The sequence below is a fragment of the Tamandua tetradactyla genome, chromosome 3 (assembly GCF_023851605.1).
Source record: "Tamandua tetradactyla isolate mTamTet1 chromosome 3, mTamTet1.pri, whole genome shotgun sequence".
NCBI classification, from domain to species: domain Eukaryota; kingdom Metazoa; phylum Chordata; class Mammalia; order Pilosa; family Myrmecophagidae; genus Tamandua; species Tamandua tetradactyla.
The window spans coordinates 103,941,089-103,961,550 of NC_135329.1; the positions used below are offsets into that span (position 1 = coordinate 103,941,089).

General features: G+C 39.3%; 1 protein-coding gene and 1 pseudogene across 1 annotated transcript in view; one reads left to right on the forward strand and one right to left on the reverse strand.

Moving 5' to 3' along the window:
- Nucleotides 1–20,462, reverse strand: part of TMEM163 (transmembrane protein 163) — a 314,773-nt gene that overhangs the window by 239,639 nt on the left and 54,672 nt on the right. The window lies entirely within an intron of this gene.
- LOC143676768 (eukaryotic translation initiation factor 5 pseudogene) lies at nt 9,368–10,492 on the forward strand (annotated as a pseudogene).

Here is a 20,462-nt window from a genome sequence, read left to right on the forward strand (position 1 = left end):
AGAAACACCTTGGAATGAAGACATTTAGAACAGCAGAACTTAAGGTTGTGGGGACAGAAAGCAAAAATTTTTCTAGTAGATTACTAGGAATAATAATGAGTGGTGTCACACCCATTTCCACCCCTTGAATCCTGGAACCACGGATTCTAGCTATGGGAGAAACAGCACCATAGAGTGGATGCTGATTGAGAGCATATGCAGGCATCTAGAGAACACTGCACCAGCACCATCAGATTTTCCTTCCCACTTGGCACCATAATTGAATCTTCAAAGGGCCATTCCACCATTCTATCAATTCAACTGCCTCAGAATAATGGGGAATGTGGTAAGACCGGTGAATTCTATGAGGATGTGTCAATTCCCATACTTCATTTGCTGTGAAGTATATTCCTTGATCAGAAGTGATGCTTACCCATGGTAGTGGGTAAGGCATTCTATAAGTCCATGAATGATAGTTTTTGCAGAAGCATTGTGTGCAGGGAAGACAAACCCATATTCGGAGTATGTGCCTAAATCAATTAGAACAAAATGCTGCCCCTTCCATGATGGAAATGGTCCAGTGTAATCAACCTGCCATCAGGTAGCAAGTTGATTACTTTGGGAAATGGTGTCATAATCTATACGGACTCAGTACTGGGTCTCTGCTATTAGCAGATTAGACAATTGGCAGTGGCTTGAGCCAGGTCAGTCTTGGTGAATGGAATCACATATAACCTCCATCCCTACCACCACGAACACTTTTTCATGAGCCCATTGGGCAAGGGCAGGAATGGCTAGGGACAAAGCCTAACTGGCATCCACAGAACAGGCCATCCTATTCACTTGATTATTAAAATCCTCCCCTGCAGAAGTCTCCCTCTGGTAAGCATTCACTTTTATTTGATGATAGAGTGCTGCTGTGCACACCCAAATTTATAGCTTGTGTGGTCAGATCACACCCAGTTCCTGATGGGCAAATCAGTCTCACGGTAACTTGGTAGTCCATTGTTAAGCTTTCAATCCCTAAAAAGGCCCAGTAGCAGTCCAAAAGCTGTTTCTCAAAAGGAGAATAGTTAACTGCAGAGGATAACAGGGCTTCACCCCAAAATCTTAAGGGTCTGTGCTATGATTCTCCCATAGGGGCTTGCCAAAGGCTCCAAACAGCATCCCTATTCGAAACAAAACTTCTACCACCATTGGATCTGCTGAATCATATGCACCAAATGGTAGAGTGGCCTGTAGCAACCTGGCCTTCTTGTAGAGCCTCCTTTTGTTCCAAGCCCTCTCAAAACTAGCACCTTGTAGGGTCACTCAGTAAACAGGCTGGCGTAGCACACCCAAATGAGGAATATGTTGCCTCCAAAATCCAAAGAAGCCAATCAGGATATTGTGCCTCGTTTTTCGGTTGTAGGAGGGGCCAGATGGAGCAGCTTAGAAGGGATGTCTTGGAGTCAGGTGGAGGGGCGACGGCCCTGCACCACGCCCCCTCCGCAGCCCTCCACAGCCCTCCTCAACCTCTGTGGGCCACTGGCTGGTGGGGAAGGCAGCTCAGAGAGCTCACGGCGCCGTGTCTCCCACATCCATCCAGCTCAGGCGCTAACGGATGTGGACGCTGGACGTCGCTGGGACAGCCCTTCTCTGTTGCTTGGCGGTGGTACCTCGCCCGGCTGCTCCTCTGCCACTGTCTGGGACTCTGGTTTATAATGCGCCTCACTTCATCCCAGTCCTGGTGAGCAGCATTGGGTTTATGTCTTTATTTGACAAAAATAAGCTGTTGCGCAGCCACTGGTACCTGTATTGGGGAAACAGCATACAAAGTATGGTATGCCTTGGTGGCGAAAATTTTTGCATGTCAGAGATGGAGAACTCTTGCAGTCGTTTATGTGATCCCTTCTTCTCCAGATAGAAGATACCAAAAAGCTACAATCAAAGATCTTATTGATAAAGCCACTAATAAGCCAAATTGCCTGTCAAGGACAACAGCAGCATGTCAGAACTGTTTGATCACTACAAGATGCCCCGTCTGATTCCCAAGGTTGAGGTGAAAGGAAATGGAATCAAGATAGTTATAGTCAACATGGTTGGCATTGCAAAGGCACTTAATCAGCCTCCAATGTATCCCACCAAATGTTTTGGTTGTGAGCTGGGAGCACAGACCCAGTTTGGTGTTAAAAATAACTGTTATGACTTCCGGAGAAGATGGCGGCTTAGTAAGACGCGCGGGTCTTAGTTCCTCCTCTAGAACAGCTACTAGAGAAGTAGAAACGATACAGAACAGCTCCTGGAGCCACGACAGAGACCAAGAAGACAGCATACCCCATTCTGGAACAGCTGACTGGCTGGGAGAACCCGCTCGGGTGAGATCGCCGAGGGGCGCGGGCTTCCCCGGGCCGGGGTGGCAGGCGGCCAGAGTCCCTCCCTCCCTCCTTCCCAGGCCGGCTGGGAGAATTGGATAGGAGATCCCCAAGCTGCAGAAAATAGCAACCAGGTTCCCTTTCAAACACATGGCTTCCTGGTCCAGCTGGGAACGGTGGATAGACACTCCCCCAAGCCGCGGTGGCTGGCACCCCCCCACCACGCTTGGTGCCCTGGGCCGGCTGGGAAATTTAGACAGGCGCTCCCCCAAGCCGTGGAGGCCGGCGACCCTACAGCGCGCGATCCCCGGGCCAGCTGGGAGATTCAGATTGGCACTCCCCCAAGCTGCTTCAGCTGGTGAACCCCCCCTACAGTGAGAGTTTTCCAAAGTTAAAGGGGCCACAGCATCTTTTACTGGTGGGACCCACAGACAGATGACCGCCACAAGCGCCACCTACTGGGTAGGATAAGAAAAACAGAGCCCAGAGATTTCACAGAAAAATCTTTCAACCTGCGGGGTCTTACACCCAGGGAAATCTGATTAAATGCCCAGACGCCAGCAAAAGATAACGGATCACGCTCAGAAAATTGAAAATATGGCCCAGTCAAAGGAACAAACCAATAGTTCAAATGAGATACAGGAGCTGAGACAACTAATGCTGAATATATGAACAGAAATGGAAAACCTCTTCAAAAACCAAATCGATAAATTGAGGGAGGACATGAAGAAGACATGGGCTGAACAAAAAGAAGAAATAGAAAAACTGAAAAAACAAATCACAGAACTTATGGGAGTGAAGGACAAAGTAGAAAAGCTGGAAAAAATGGGTACCTACAATGGTAGATTTAAAGAGACAGAAGCTAGAATTAGTGAATTGGAGGATGGAACATCTGAATTCCAAAAAGAAACAGAAACTATAGGGAAAAGAATGGAAAAATTTGAACAGGGGATCAGGGAACTGAATGACAATATGAAGCGCACAAATATACGTGTTGTGGGTGTCCCAGAAGGAGAAGAGAAGGGAAAAGGAGGAGAAAAACTAATGGAAGAAATTATCACTGAAAATTTCCCAACTCTTATGAAAGACCTAAATATACAGATCCAAGAAGTGCAGCGCACCCCAAAGAGAATAGACCCAAATAGGCATTCTCCAAGACACTTACTAGTTAGAATGTCAGAGGTCAAAGAGAAAGAGAGGATCTTGAAAGCAGCAAGAGAAAAACAATCCATCACATACAAGGGAAACCCAATAAGACTATGTGTAGATTTCTCAGCAGAAACCATGGAAGCTAGAAGACAGTGGGATGATATATTTAAATTACTAAAAGAGAAAAACTGCCAACCAAGACTCCTATATCCAGCAAAATTGTCCCTCAAAAATGAGGGAGAAATTAAAACATTCTCAGACAAAAAGTCACTGAGAGAATTTGTGACCAAGAGACCAGCTCTGCAAGAAATACTAAAGGGAGCACTAGACTCAGATACGAAAAGACAGAAGAGAGAGGTATGGAGAAGAGTGTAGAAAGAAGGAAAATCAGATATGATATATATAATACAAAAGGCAAAATAGTAGAGGAAAATATTATCCAAACAGTAATAACACTAAATGCAAATGGACTGAATTTCCCAATCAAAAGACATAGACTGGCAGAATGGATTAAAAAACAGGATCCTTCTATATGCTGTCTACAGGAAACACATCTTAGACCCAAAGATAAACCTAGGTTGAAAGTGAAAGGTTGGGAAAAGATATTTCATGCAAATAACAACCAGAAAAGAGCAGGAGTGGCTATACTAATATCCAACAAATTAGACTTCAAATGTAAAACAGTTAAAAGAGACAAAGAAGGATACTATCTACTAATAAAAGGAACAATTAAACAAGAAGACATAACAATCATAAATATTTATGCACCGAACCAGAATGCCCCAAAATACGTGAGGAATACACTGCAAACACTGAAAAGGGAAATAGACACATATACCATAATAGTTGGAGACTTCAATTCACCACTCTCATCAATGGACAGAACATCTAGACAGAGGATCAACAAAGAAATAGAGAATCTGAATATTACAATAAATGAGCTAGACTTAACAGATATTTATAGGACATTACATCCCACAACAGCAGGATACACCTTTTTCTCAAGTGCTCATGGATCATTCTCAAAGATAGACCATATGCTGGGTCACAAAGTAAGTCTTAAAAAATTTAAACACATTGAAATCATACACAACACTTTCTCGGATCATAAAGGAATGAAGTTGGAAATCAATAATAGATGGAGTGCCAGAAAATTCACAAATACGTGGAGGCTCAACAACACACTCTTAAACAATGAGTGGTCAAAGAAGAAATTGCAAGAGAAATTAGTAAATACCTCGAGGCGAATGAAAATGAAAACACTACATATCAAAACTTATGGGACGCAGCAAAGGCAGTGCTAAGAGGGAAATTTATTGCCCTAAATGCCTATATCAGAAAAGAAGAAAAGGCAAAAATGCAGGAATTAACTGACCACTTGGAAGAACTGGAGAAAGAATAGCAAACTAATCCCAAAGCAAGCAAAAGGAAAGAAATAACAAAGATTAGAGCAGAAATAAATGAAATTGAACACATGAAATCAATAGAGAAAATCAATAAGACCAGAAGTTGGTTCTATGAGAAAATCAATAAGATTGATGGGCCCTTAGCAAGATTGACAAAAAGAAGAAGAGACAGAACGCAAATAAATAAGATCAGAAATGGAAGAGGAGACATAACCACTGACCTCACAGAAATAAAGGAGGTAATAACAGGATACTATAAACAACTTTACGCTAATAAATACAACAATTTAGATGAAATGGATGGGTTCCTGGAAAGACATGAACAACCAACTTTGACTCAAGAAGAAATAGATGACCTCAACAAACCAATCGCAAGTAAAGAAATTGAATCAGTCATTCAAAAGCTTCCTAAAAAGAAAAGTCCAGGACCAGACGGCTTCACATGTGAATTCTACCAAACATTCCAGAAAGAATTAGTACCAACTCTCCTCAAACTCTACAAAAAAATCAAAGCGGAGGGAAAGCTACCTAATTCATTCTATGAAGCCTACATCACCCTCATACCAAAACCAGGCAAAGATATTACAAAAAAAGAAAACTACAGACCAATCTCTCTAATGAATATACATGCAAAAATCCTCAACAAAGTTCTAGCAAATAGAATCCAACAACACATTAAAAGAATTATACATCATAACCAAGTAGGATTCATCCCAGGTATGCAAGGATGGTTCAACATAAGAAAATCAATTAATGTAATATACCATATCAACAAATCAAAGCAGAAAAATCACATGATCATCTCAATTGATGCAGAGAAGGCATTTGACAAGATTCAACATCCTTTCCTGTTGAAAACACTTCAAAAGATAGGAATACAAGGGAACTTCCTTAAAATGATAGAGGGAATATATGAAAAACCCATAGCTAATATCATCCTCAATGGGGAAAATTGAAAACTTTCCCCCTAAGATCAGGAACAAGACAAGGATGTCCATTATCACCACTATTATTCAACATCGTGTTGGAGGTTCTAGCCAGAGCAATTAGACAAGAAAAAGAAATACAAGGCATCAAAATTGGAAAGGAAGAAGTAAAACTATCACTGTTTGCAGATGATATGATACTATATGTCGAAAACCCGGAAAAATCCACAACAAAACTACTAAAGCTAATAAATGTGTACAGCAAAGTAGCAGGTTACAAGATCAACATTCAAAAATCTGTAGCATTTCTATACACTAGTAATGAACAAGCTGAGGGGGGAATCAAGAAACGAATCCCATTTACAGTTGCAACTAAAAGAATAAAATACCTAGGAATAAATTTAACTAAAGAGACAAAAAACATATACAAAGAAAACTACAAAAAACTGTTAAAAGAAATCACAGAAGACCTAAATAGATGGAAGGGCATACCGTGTTCATGGATTGGAAGACTAAATATAGTTAAGATGTCAATCCTACCTAAATTGATTTACAGATTCAATGCAATACCAATCAAAATCCCAACAACTTACTTTTCAAGAAATAGAAAAACCAATAAGCAAATTTATCTGGAAGGGCAGGGTGCCCCGAATTGCTAAAAGTATCTTGAGGGAAAAAAACGAAGCTGGAGGTCTCACGCTGCCGGACTTTAAGGCATATTATGAAGCCACAGTGGTCAAAACAGCATGGTACTGGCATAAAGATAGATATATCAACCAATGGAATTGAATAGAGTGCTCAGATATAGACCCTCTCATCTATGGACATTTGATCTTTGATAAGGCAGTCAAGCCAACTCACCTGGGACAGAACAGTCTCTTCAATAAATGGTGCCTAGAGAACTGGATATCCATATGCAAAAGAATGAAAGAAGACCCGTATCTCACACCCTACACAAAAGTTAACTCAAAATGGATCAAAGATCTAAACATTAGGTCTAAGACCATAAAACAGTTAGAGGAAAATGTAGGGAGATATCTTATGAATCTTATAATTGGAGGTGGTTTTATGGACCTTACACCTAAAGCAAGAGCACTGAAGAAATAAATAAATAAATGGGAGCTCCTCAAAATTAAACACTTTTGTGCATCAAAGAACTTCATCAAGAAAGTAGAAAGACAGCCTACAAATGGGAAACAATATTTGGAAACGACCTATCAGATAAAGGTCTAGTATCCAGAGTTTATAAAGAGATTGTTCAACTCAACAACGAAAAGACAGCCAATCCAATTAAAAAATGGGAGAAAGACTTGAACAGACACTTCTCAGAAGAGGAAATACAAATAGCTAAAGGCACATGAAGAGATGCTCAATGTCCCTGGCCATTAGAGAAATGCAAATCAAAACCACAATGAGATATCATCTCACACCCACCAGAATGGCCATTATCAACAAAACAGAAAATGACAAGTGCTGGAGAGGATGCGGAGAAAGAGGCACACTTATCCACTGTTGGTGGGAATGTCAAATGGTGCAACCACTGTGGAAGGCAGTTTGGCGGTTCCTCAAAAAGCTGAATATAGAATTGCCATATGACCCAGCAATACCATTGCTAGGTATCTACTCAGAGGACTTAAGGGCAAAGACACAAACGGACATTTGCACAACAATGTTTATAGCAGCATTATTTACAATTGCAAAGAGATGGAAACAGCCAAAATGTCCATCAACAGACGAGTGGCTAAACAAACTGTGGTATATACATACGATGGAATATTATGCAGCTCTAAGACAGAATAAACTTATGAAGTATGTAACAACATGGATGGACCTAGAGAACATTATGCTGAGTAAGACTAGCCAAAAACTAAAGGACAAATACTGTATGGTCTCACTGATATGAACTGACATTAGTGAATAAACTTGGAATATGTTATTGGTAACAGAGACCATCAGGAGATAGAAATAGGGTAAGATAGTGGGTAATTGGAGCTGAAGGCATACGGACTGTGCAACAGGACTGGATACAAAAATTCAGAAATGGACAGCACAATACTACCTAACTGTAATGTAATTATGTTAAAACACTGAATGAAGCTGCATGTGGGAATGATAAAGGGAGGAGGGCTGGGGACATAAATGAAATGAGAAAGAAAGATAGATGTTAAAGATAGAGATGGTATAATCTAGAAATGAATGCCTAGAGTGTATAACAATAGTGAAATGTACAATGTACAAATTTTAAAAATGTTTTTGCATGAGGAAGAACAAAGGATTGTCATTATTGCAGGGTGCTGAAAATAGATGATAACTAATACTTTAAAATGTCACCTTATGTGTGAGACTAAAGCAAAAAATGTTTATTTGTTACAAAATTTAGATTTTGACTAGAGCATTTCCTAATATAACTCATGTAGATAGTTTGAATATCATAAGTACTTGGAATCTCAGGTAGCACATGAGATTTTGTTGGTTTGTCCAGAGTGATGCCCCGATGAATCCCAGAATGATTTGATCAGTGACTGGAAAAGTATTTGCAAGCCCCCTTCGGGGAATGGTGAGAGTGGGGAGAAATTCAACTTCCCCAAGTTGAATTCTTGATATTCTCACAAGCAGTGTGGACAACCAAAGCTATAGGCTGAGCCCCCAGTCTTGGGGTTTGTTCACATGAAACTTAACCCAACAAAAGATAGGTCAAGTCTACTTAAAATTTAGGCCTAAGAGTCACCCCCAAGAGAGCCTCTTTTGTTGCTCAGATGTGGCCTCTCTCTCCAGCCAATATGATGAGCAGCCTCACCACCCTCCCCCTCTCTGCGTGGGACATGACTCCCAGGGGTATGGACCTTCTGGGCAACGTGGGACAGAGATCTTGGAATGAGCTGAGGCTCAGCATCAAGGGATTGAAAAAAACCCTAGAATGAGCTGAGAATTAACATCAAGAGACTGAGAGAACCTTCTCGACCAAAAGGGGGAAGAGTAAAATGAGACAAAGTATCAATGGCTGAGAGATTCCAAACAGAGTCGACAGGTTATCCTGGAGGTTATTCTTACGCATTAAGTAGATATCACCTTGTTGTTCAAGATCTAGTAGAGAGGCTGGAGGGAATTGCCTGAAAATGTAGTGCTGTGTTCTAGTAGCCATGTTTCCTGATGATGATTGAACAATGATATAGCTTTCACAATGAGACTCTGTGAATGTGAAAACCTTATGTCTGATGCTCCTTTTAGCTAATATATCAACAGAAGAGTAGAACATATGGAACAAAAATAAATAATAGGGGGAACAAATGTTAAAATAAATTCAGTTTGAAATAGTGGTAAATGAAATTGAGGGGTAAGGGGTATGGTACGTATAGTTTTTTTCTCTATTATCATTTTATTTCTTTTTCTGTTCTTTTTATTTCTTTTTCTAAATCGATGCAAATGTACTAAGAAATGATGACTATGCAACTATGTGATGATATTAAGAATTACTGATTATATATGTAGAATGGAATGATTTCTGAATGTTTTGTTTGTTAATTTTTTTAATTAATAAAAAAAGTTTTAAAAAAATGACCGTTACATCGTCAACGGATCTCATGAGGCAAATAAGCTGCAAGATATGTTGGATGGATTCATTAAAAATATTTGTTCTCTGTCCTGTGTGTGAGAATCCCGAAACAGATCTGCATATCAATCCAAAGAAGCAAACAATAGGTAATTTTTGTAAAGCCTGTGGCTATCGAGGCATGCTTGACATACATCTTAAACTCTGCACATTCATTCTCAAAAACCCACCTGAGAATAGTGACAGTGGTACTGGAAAGAAAGAAAAGGAAAAGAAAAACAGGAAGGGCAAAGACAAGGAAAATAGCTCCCTATCCAGCAGTGAGACACCACCACCACCAAATGAAATCAGTCCTCCTCCACATGTTATGGAAGAGGAATAGGATGATGATGGGGAGAAGATACAACTGAGGAAGCTCAAAGGCGCAGAATGGATGAAATTAGTGACCATGCAAAAGCTTTAACACTCAGTGATGATTTGGAAAGGACTGTTGGAGAGCAAGTCAACATCTTGTTTGATTTTGTTAAGAAAAAGAAAGAAGAGGGTATTATTGACTCATCTGGCAAAGAAATTGTTGCTGAAGCAGAAAGACTGGATGTAAAAGCCGTGGACCCTCTTGTTTTGACTGAAGTTCTTTTTAATGAGAAAATTAGGGAGCAGATTAAGAAATACAGGAGCTATTTCCTCCGATTTTGTCATAACTACAAAACGGCTCAATGGTACCTTCTTCATAGTTTGGAGTGTGTGGTAGCCATGCATCTAGCTCAGCTCAGCTCCGATTCCACATATCTTGAAGGAGATGTATGACGCAGACCCTTTGGAAGAAGTTATCATCAGCTGGTCGGAAAAGGCCTCTAAGAAATATGTCTCAGCAAAACTTGCCAAAGAGATTAGTGTCAAAGCGGAACCATTTATTAAATGGTTGAAGGAAGCAGAGGAGAAATCTTCTGGTGGAGAAGAGGAAGATGAAAATGAGAACATTGAGGTGGTATGTTCAAAGACTGCCAATAAACCTAAAGTTGAAAGTGTGAAGTCTGACAACAAGGATGATGACATTGACATTGATGCTATTTAAAGTGATGGATACAACCTAGCTTAACAGTGTAATACTGCAAATTTTTCTGCATTGTCAGCAGAAGTGCAACATGTATGTGCAAAAATCAAAATGGCTTAACATCATGCTACACTTTATACTAAAAATGTTTTACTGTGAGTGGTCAGTAATTAAGCCCAACGAGACATCTAGGGAGTCCATACACATCAGTGGGCAAATGTAGTTTGCTTATTCATAGCATGTTTCCTTGTGAAAAATCTAGTGGTGGACACATGGATCACATTTATACAGTTATAAAAGATTTGTTTTTGGTAAAAAAAAAAAAAAAAAGAAGAAGAAGGGATGCCTTGGCATGTCCCACACCCACTGGATGACTAGACATTTCACTGAGGTTGAAAGACCTTAGTTTTCATGGATTTATCTCTCACCCTCCAACATACAACTATCTTATCAATAAGTCTAAAGTATTACTTCCTTCTTGCTCACTAGATCCAATCAACATGATATCATCAATGATATGGACCAGTGAGGTGTTTTGTGGAAGGGAGCGACAATAGAGTTCCCTGTGGAAGATCATAACACAAGGTTGGAGAGTTGATATATCCCTGAGGTAGGACAGTGTAATCTTGCCAGCTGAACACAAACTGTTTATGGTGTTCCTTACTGACAGCTATTGAGAAAAAAGCATTTGCCTAATCAACAGCTACATATCAAGGGATGTGTTGATTTGGTAAGGCAATGATACCATATCTGGAATAACTGCAGCAATTGGAGTCACCACCTGGTTGAGCTTACAATAATCCACTGCCATCCTCTAAGATCCATCTGTTTTCTGCACTGGCCAAATAAAAGAGTTGAATGGGGATGTGGTGGGAATCACCACACCTGCATCCTCCAAGCCCATGATGGTGGCTGTTCTAGTTTGCTAGCTGCTGGAATGCAACACACCAGAGATGGATTGGCTTTTAATAAAAGGGGATTTATTTTGTTGGTTCTTCAGAGGAAAGGCAGCTAACTTTCCACTGAGGTTCTTTCTTACGTGGAAGGCACAAGATGGTCTCTGCTGGTCTTCTCTCCAGGCCCCTGGGTTCCAACAACTTTCCCTGGGGTGACTTCTTTCTGCATCTCCAAAGGCCTGGGCTGAGCTGCTAGTGCTGAGATGAGGAATGCTGAGCTGCTAGGCTGTGCTACATTGCGTTCTCCCATTTAAGCACCAGCCAATTAAGTCAAACATCACTCATTGCAGCAGACACGCCTCCTAGCCAACTGCAGATGTAATTAGCAACAGATGAGGTTCACGTACCATTGGTTTGTGTCCGCAGCAACAAGACTAGGTATGCTCAGCTGGCCAAGTTGACAACTGAATCTAACTAACACAGTGGCACTAATCTCTGCAATCCCTCCAGGAATATGATATTGCTTTTGGCTTACTATTTTACTATGTGAAAGCAATTCTAGTGGCTTCCACTTGGCCTTTCTTATCATAACAGCCCTCACTCCACAAGTCAGAGAACCAATGTGGAGATTTTGCCAGTTGCTAAGTATGTCTATTTCAATTATGCATTCTGGAACTTGGAAAACAACCACAAGATGGGTCCAGGACCCACGGATTCACTGTGAGACACACCTGAGAGAAAACTCCAATAATCACCTGACCTCCATAATCCTGGGATTAATATCACTTCTGAGCCAGTGTCTAATAATCCCCCAAATCTGTGATCATGTCCTTTTCTCCAAAGCACAGTTACCATGGTAAAAAACCCATGGGTCGGGACTTCCTGGAAGATGGCGGCTTAGTAAGACGCGCGGATCTTAGTTTCTTCTCCAGGACACCTACTAGGGGAGTAGAAACGATACAGAAAGCGCCCAAAGCCACAACAGAGATAAAAAAGACAGCGTACCCCATCCTGGAACGGCTGGCTGGCTGAGAGAAGCAGCTCGGGTGAGATCGCCGAGGCACGCGGGCCTTACCGGGCGGGGTGGCAAGCGGTCGGAGTTACTCCCTTCCCCCTTCCCGGGCCGGCTGGGAGAATTGGAGAGGTGGTCCCCTGAAACCAAGGCGACTGGCGCCCACACCACGCGCAGCCCCCGGACCAACTGAGAGAATTGGATCGGAAACCCCCAGGCCGCGGAGAACGGTGACCCCGTGAATCCCGGGGAACGTGCACTCTCTCGGGCGCGCCGCTGCCGCTGGCGCCCTCCCGCCACGCTTGTTGCCCAGGACCGACTAGGAAATTCGGACGGGCTCTTTCCCTGGCTGCGGCGACCAGCAACCCTCCCTGCGTTCGGACACCCTCCCTGCGTTCGGACCCCGGGCCGGCTCAAGCCGCTTCGGCTAGCGAACCCCCAGGACGGCGAGAGTTTTCCAAAGTTTAAGGTCCCACAGCACCTTTTACTGGTGGGACCCGCAGACAAACGTGTGCCACGAGTGCCACCTACTGGGCAGGATAAGAAAAACAGAACCCAGAGATTTCACAGAAAAATATTACAACCTTGCTGGGTCCAACACCAAGAGAAATCTGAATAAATGCCCAGACGCCAGCAGCAGAAGATAACTGTCCACGCTCAAAAGATTGAGAATATGGCTCAGTCAAAGGAACAAACCAATAGCTCAAATGAGACACAAGAGCTGAGACAACTAATGCTGAATATACGAACAGAAATGGAAAACCTCTTCAAAAATGAAATCGATAAATTGAGGGAGGACATGAAGAGGACATGGGCTGAACATAAAGAAGAAATAGAAAAACTGAAAAAACAAATCGCGGAACTTATGGAAGTGAAGGATAAAGTAGCAAACATAGAAAAAATAATGGATAGCTACAATGATAGATTTAAAGAGACAGAAGATAGAATTAGTGATTTGGAGGATGGAACATCTGAATTCCAAAAAGAAACAGAAACTATAGGGAAAAGAATGGAAAAATTTGAACAGGGTATCAGGGAACTCAAGGACAATATGAACCGCACAAATATACGTGTTGTGGGTGTCCCAGAAGGAGAAGAGAAGGGAAAAGGAGGAGAAAAACTAATGGAAGAAATTATCACTGAAAATTCCCCAACTCTTATGAAAGACCTAAAATTACAGATCCAAGAAGTGCAGCGCACCCCAGACCCAAATAGGCATTCTCCAAGACACTTACTAGTTAGAATGTCAGAGGTCAAAGAGAAAGAGATGATCTTGAAAGCAGCAAGAGAAAAACAATCCATCACATACAAGGGAAACCCAATAAGACTATGTGTAGATTTCTCAGCAGAAACCATGGAAGCTAGAAGACAGTGGGATGATATATTTAAATTACTAAAAGAGAAAAACTGCCAACCAAGACTCCTATATCCAGCAAAATTATCCTTCAAAAATGAGGGAGAAATTAAAACATTCTCAGACAAAAAGTCACTGAGAGAATTTGTGACCAACAGACCAGCTCTGCAAGAAATACTCAATGGAGCACTAGAGTCAGATACAAAAAGACAGAAGACAGAGGTATGGAGAAGAGTGTAGAAAGAAGGAAAATCAGATATGATATATATAATACAAAAGGCAAAATGTTAGAGGAAAATATTATCCAAACAGTAATAACACTAAATGTCAATGGACTGAATTCCCCAATCAAAAGACATAGATTGGCAGAATGGATTAAAAAACAGGATCCTTCGATATGCTGTCTACAGGAAACACATCTTAGACCCAAAGATAAATATAGGTTGAAAGTGAAAGGTTGGGAAAAGATATTTCATGCAAATAACAACCAGAAAAGAGCAGGAGTGGCTATACTAATATCCAACAAATTAGACTTCAAATGTAAAACAGTTAAAAGAGACAAAGAAGGACACTATATACTAATAAAAGGAACAATTAAACAAGAAGACATAACAATCATAAATATTTACGCACCGAATCAGAATGCCCCAAAATACGTGAGGAATATACTACAAACACTGAAAAGGGAAATAGACTCATATACCATAATAGTTGGAGACTTCAACTCACCACTCTCATCAAGGGACAGAACATCTAGACAGAGGATCAACAAAGAAATAGAGAATCTGAATATTACTATAAATGAACTAGACTTAATAGACATTTATAGGACATTACATCCCACAACAGCAGGATACACCTTTTTCTCAAGTGCTCATGGATCATTCTCAAAGATAGACCATATGCTGGGTCACAAAGCAAGTCTCAACAAATTTAAAAAGATTGAAATCTTACACAACACTTTCTCGGACCATAAAGGAATGATGTTGGAAATCAATAATAGGCAGAGTGCCAGAAAATTCACAAATACGTGGAGGCTCAACAACACACTCCTAAACAACGACTGGGTCAAAGAAGAAATTGCAAGAGAAATTAGCAAATACCTCGAGGCGAATGAAAATGAAAACACAACATATCAAAACTTATGGGACGCAGCAAAGGCAGTGCTAAGAGGGAAATTTATTGCTCTAAATGCCTATATCAGAAAAGAAGAAAAGGCAAAAATTCAGGAATTAACTATCCATTTGGAAGAACTGGAGAAAGAACAGCAAGCTAACCCCAAAGCAAGCAAAAGGAAAGAAATAACAAAGATTAGAGCACAAATAAATGAAATTGAAAACATGAAAACAATAGAGAAAATCAATAAGGCCAGAAGTTGGTTCTATGAGAAAATCAATAAGATTGATGGGCCCTTAGCAAGATTGACAAAAAGAAGAAGAGAGAGGATGCAAATAAATAAGATCAGAAATGGAAGAGGAGACATAACTACTGACCTCACAGAAATAAAGGAGGTAATAACAGGATACTATGAACAACTTTACGCTAATAAATACAACAATTTAGAGGAAATGGACGGGTTCCTGGAAAGACATGAACAACCAACTTTGACTCAAGAAGACATAGATGACCTCAACAAACCAATCACAAGTAAAGAAATTGAATTAGTCATTCAAAAGCTTCCTAAAAAGAAAAGTCCAGGACCAGATGGCTTCACATGTGAATTCTACCAAACGTTCCAGAAAGAATTAGTACCAATTCTCTTCAAACTCTTCAAAAAAATCGAACTGGAGGGAAAACTACCTAATTCATTCTATGAAGCCAACATCACCCTCATACCAAAACCAGGCAAAGATATTACAAAAAAAGAAAACTACAGACCAATCTCTCTAATGAATACAGATGCAAAAATCCTCAATAAAATTCTAGCAAATCGTATCCAACAACACATTAAAAGAATTATACATCATGACCAAGTAGGATTCATCCCAGGTATGCAAGGATGGTTCAACATAAGGAAATCAATTAATGTAATACACCATATCAACAAATCAAAGCAGAAAAATCACATGATCATCTCAATTGATGCAGAGAAGGCATTCGACAAGATTCAACATCCTTTCCTGTTGAAAACACTTCAAAAGATAGGAATACAAGGGAACTTCCTTAAAATGATAGAGGGAATATATGAAAAACCCACAGCTAATATCATCCTCAATGGGGAAAAATTGAAAACTTTCCCCCTAAGATCAGGAACAAGACAAGGATGTCCACTATCACCACTATTATTCAACATTGTGTTGGAGGTTCTAACCAGAGCAATTAGACAAGAAAAAGAAATACAAGGCATCAAAATTGGAAAGGAAGAAGTAAAACTATCACTGTTTGCAGACGATATGATACTATACGTCGAAAACCCGGAAAAATCCACAACAAAACTACTAGAGCTAATAAATGAGTACAGCAAAGTAGCAGGTTACAAGATCAACATTCAAAAATCTGTAGCATTTCTATACACTCGTAATGAACAAGCTGAGGGGGAAATCAAGAAACGAATCCCATTTACAATTGCAACTAAAAGAATAAAATACCTAGGAATAAATTTAACTAAAGAGACAAAAAACCTATATAAAGAAAACTACAAAAAACTGCTAAAAGAAATCACAGAAGACCTAAACAGATGGAAGGGCATACCGTGTTCATGGATTGGAAGACTAAATATAGTTAAGATGTCAATCCTACCTAAATTGATTTACAGATTCAATGCAATACCAATCAAAATCCCAACAACGTATTTTTCAGAAATAGAAAAACCAATAAGCAAATTTATCTGGAAGGGCAGGGTGCCCCGAATTGCTAAAAACATCTTGAGGAAAAAAAACGAAGCTGGAGGTCTCGCGCTGCCTGACTTTAAGGCATATTATGAAGCCACAGTGGTCAAAACAGCATGGTATTGGCATAAAGATAGATATATCGACCAATGGAATCGAATAGAGTGCTCAGATATAGACCCTCTCATCTATGGACATTTGATCTTTGATAAGGCAGTCAAGCCAACTCACCTGGGATAGAGCAGTCTCTTCAATAAATGGTGCCTAGAGAACTGGATATCCATATGCAAAAGAATGAAAGAAGACCCATCTCTCACACCCTATACAAAAGTTAACTCAAAATGGATCAAAGATCTAAACATTAGGTCTAAGACCATAAAACAGTTAGAGGAAAATGTTGGGAGATATCTTATGGATCTTACAACTGGAGGCGGTTTTATGGACCTTAAACCTAAAGCAAGAGCACTGAAGAAGGAAATAAATAAATGGGAACTCCTCAAAATTAAACACTTTTGTGCATCAAAGAACTTCATCAAGAAAGTAGAAAGACAGCCTTCACAATGGGAGACAATATTTGGAAATGATATATCAGATAAAGGTCTAGTATCCAGAATTTATAAAGAGATTGTTCATCTCAACAACAAAAAGACAGCCAACCCAATTACAAAATGGGAAAAAGACTTGAACAGACACCTCTCAGAAGAGGAAATACGGATGGCCAAGAGGCACATGAAGAGATGCTCAATGTCCCTGGCCATTAGAGAAATGCAAATCAAAACCACAATGAGATATCATCTCACACCCACCAGAATGGCCATTATCAACAAAACAGAAAATGACAAGTGCTGGAGAGGATGCGGAGAAAGAGGCACACTTATCCACTGTTGGTGGGAATGTCAAAGGGTGCAACCACTGTGGAAGGCAGTTTGGCGGTTCCTCAAAAAGCTGAATATAGAATTGCCATACGACCCAGCAATACCATTGCTAGGTATCTACTCAAAGGACTTAAGGGCAAAGACACAAACGGACATTTGCACACCAATGTTTATAGCAGCATTATTTACAATTGCAAAGAGATGGAAACAGCCAAAATCTCCATCAACAGAAGAGTGGCTAAACAAACTGTGGTATATACATACGATGGAATATTATGCAGCTTTAAGACAAGATAAACTTATGAACCATGTAATAACATGGATGGACCTAGAGAATGTTATGCTGAGTGAATCCAGCCTAAAACTAAAGGACAAATACTGTATGGTCCCACTGATGTGAACGGACATTCAAGAATAAACTTGAAATATGTCATTGGTAACAGAGTTCAGCAGGAGTTAGAAACAGGGTAAGACAATGGGTAACTGAAGCTGAAGGGATACAGACTGTGCAACAGGACTAGATACAAAAACTCAAAAATGGACAGCACAATAATACCTAATTGTAAAGTAATCATGTTAAAACACTGAATGAAGCTGCATCTGAGCTATAGGTTTTTGTTTTGTTTTGTTTTGTTTTGTTTTGATTTTACTATTATTTTTTTTTGTTTTTTTGTTTTTTTGTTTTTGTTTTTGTTTTTTGTTTTTTTTTCTTTTTTAAATTTGTTTATTAATTTAAAAAGTGAAACAAAATAAAACATACATAATCAGTAATTCACAATATCATCACTTAGTTGCATATTCATCATTTCTTAGAACATTTGCATTAATTCAGAAAAAGAAACAAAAAGACAATAGAAAAAGAAATAAAACGAACACAGGAAAGAAAAAAAAAGATTATACCTACCATACCCCTTACCCCTTGCTTTCATTGATCACTAGCATTTAAACTAAATTTATTTTAGCATTTGTTCCCCCTATTATTTATTTTTATTCCATATGTTCTACTCTTTTGTTGACAAGGTAGATAAAAGGAGCATCAGACACAAGGTTTTCACAATCACACAGTCACATTGTGACAGCTGTATCATTATTCAATCATCCTCAAGAAACATGGCTACTGGAACACAGCTCTACATTTTCAGGCACTTCCCTTCAGCCTCTCTAATACACCTTAAACCAAAAAGGGGATATCTATATAATGCATAAGAATAACTTCCAGGATAACCTCTCAACTCTGTTTGGAATCTCTCAGCCACGGACACTTTATTTTGTCTCATTTCTCTCTTCCCCCTTTCAGTCGAGAAGGTTTTCTCAATCTCTTTTTTTTTTTTTTTTTTATTAATTAAAAAAAGAATTAACAAAACAATTAGAGATCATTCCAATCTACATGTACAATCAGTAATTCTTAATAACATCACATAGTTGCATATTCATCATTTCTTAGTACATTTGCATCAATTTAGAAAAAGAAATGAAAAGACAACAGAATAAGAATTAAAACAATAATAGAAAGAAAAAAAAACAAAAAAAACAAAAACAAAAAACCTATACCTCACATGCTGCTTCATTCAGTGTTTTAATATAATTGCATTACAATTGGGTAGTATTGTGCTGTCCATTTCTGAGTTTTTATATCCAGTCCCGTTGTACAGTCTGTATCCCTTCATCTCCAATTATCCCTTCTCTCTTTTTTTTTTTTAATTAACGGAAAAAAAGAAATTAACCAAACATTTAGAGATCATACCATTCTACACATGCAATCATTAATTCTTAACATCATCACATAGATGCATGATCATCATTTCTTAGTACATTTGCATTGGTTTAGAAGAACTAGCAACATAACCGAAAAAGATATAGAATGTTAAAATAGAGAAAAAAATAAAAGTAATAATAGTAAAATCAAAACAAAACAAAACAAAACAAAACAAAAACCTATAGCTCAGATGCAGCTTCATTCAGTGTTTTAACATGATTACTTTACAATTAGGTATTATTGTGCTGTCCATTTTTGAGTTTTTGTATCTAGTCCTGTTGCACAGTCTGTATCCCTTCAGCTTCAATTACCCATTGTCTTACCCTGTTTCTAACTCCTGCTGAACTCTGTTACCAATGACATATTTCAAGTTTATTCTCGAATGTCCGTTCACATCAGTGGGACCATACAGTATTTGTCCTTTAGTTTTTGGCTGGATTCACTCAGCATAATATTCTCTAGGTCCATCCATGTTATTACATGGTTCATAAGTTTATCTTGTCTTAAAGCTGAATCCATTCTGCCATTCTATGTCTTTTGATTGGGAAATTCAGTCCATTAACTTTTAGTGTTATTACTGTTTGGATAATATTTTCCTCTACCATTTTGGCTTTTGTATTATATATATCATATCTGATTTTCCTTCTTTCTACACTTTACTCCATACCTCTCTCTTCTGTCTTTTCGTATCTGACTCTAGTGCTCCCTTTAGTATTTCTTGCAGAGCTGGTCTCTTGGTCACAAATTCTCTCAGTGACTTTTTGTCTATAAATGTTTTAATTTCTCCTTCATTTTTGAAGGACAATTTTGCTGGATATAGAAGTCTTGGTTGGCAGTTTTTCTCTTTTAGTGATTTAAATATATCATCCCACTGTCTTCTAGCTTCCATGGTTTCTGCTGAGAAATCTACACATAGTCTTATTGGGTTTCCCTTGTATGTGACAGATTGTTTTTCTCTTGCTGCTTTCAAGATCCTCTCTTTCTCTTTGACCTCTGACATTCTAACTAGTAAATGTCTTGGAGAACGCCTATTTGGGTCTATTCTCTTTGGGGTGCGCTGCACTTCTTGGATCTGTATATTTAGGTCTTTCATAAGAGTTGGGAAATTTTCAGTGATAATTTCTTCCATTAGTTTTTCTCCTCCTTTTCCCTTCTCTTCTCCTTCTGGGACACCCACAACACGTATATTTGTGCGCTTCATATTGTCATTCAGTTCCCTGATTCCCTGCTCAAGTTTTTCCATTCTTTTCCCTATAGTTTCTGCTTCTTTTTGGAATTCAGTTGTTCCATCCTCCAGTTCACTAATTGTAGCTTCTGTCTCTT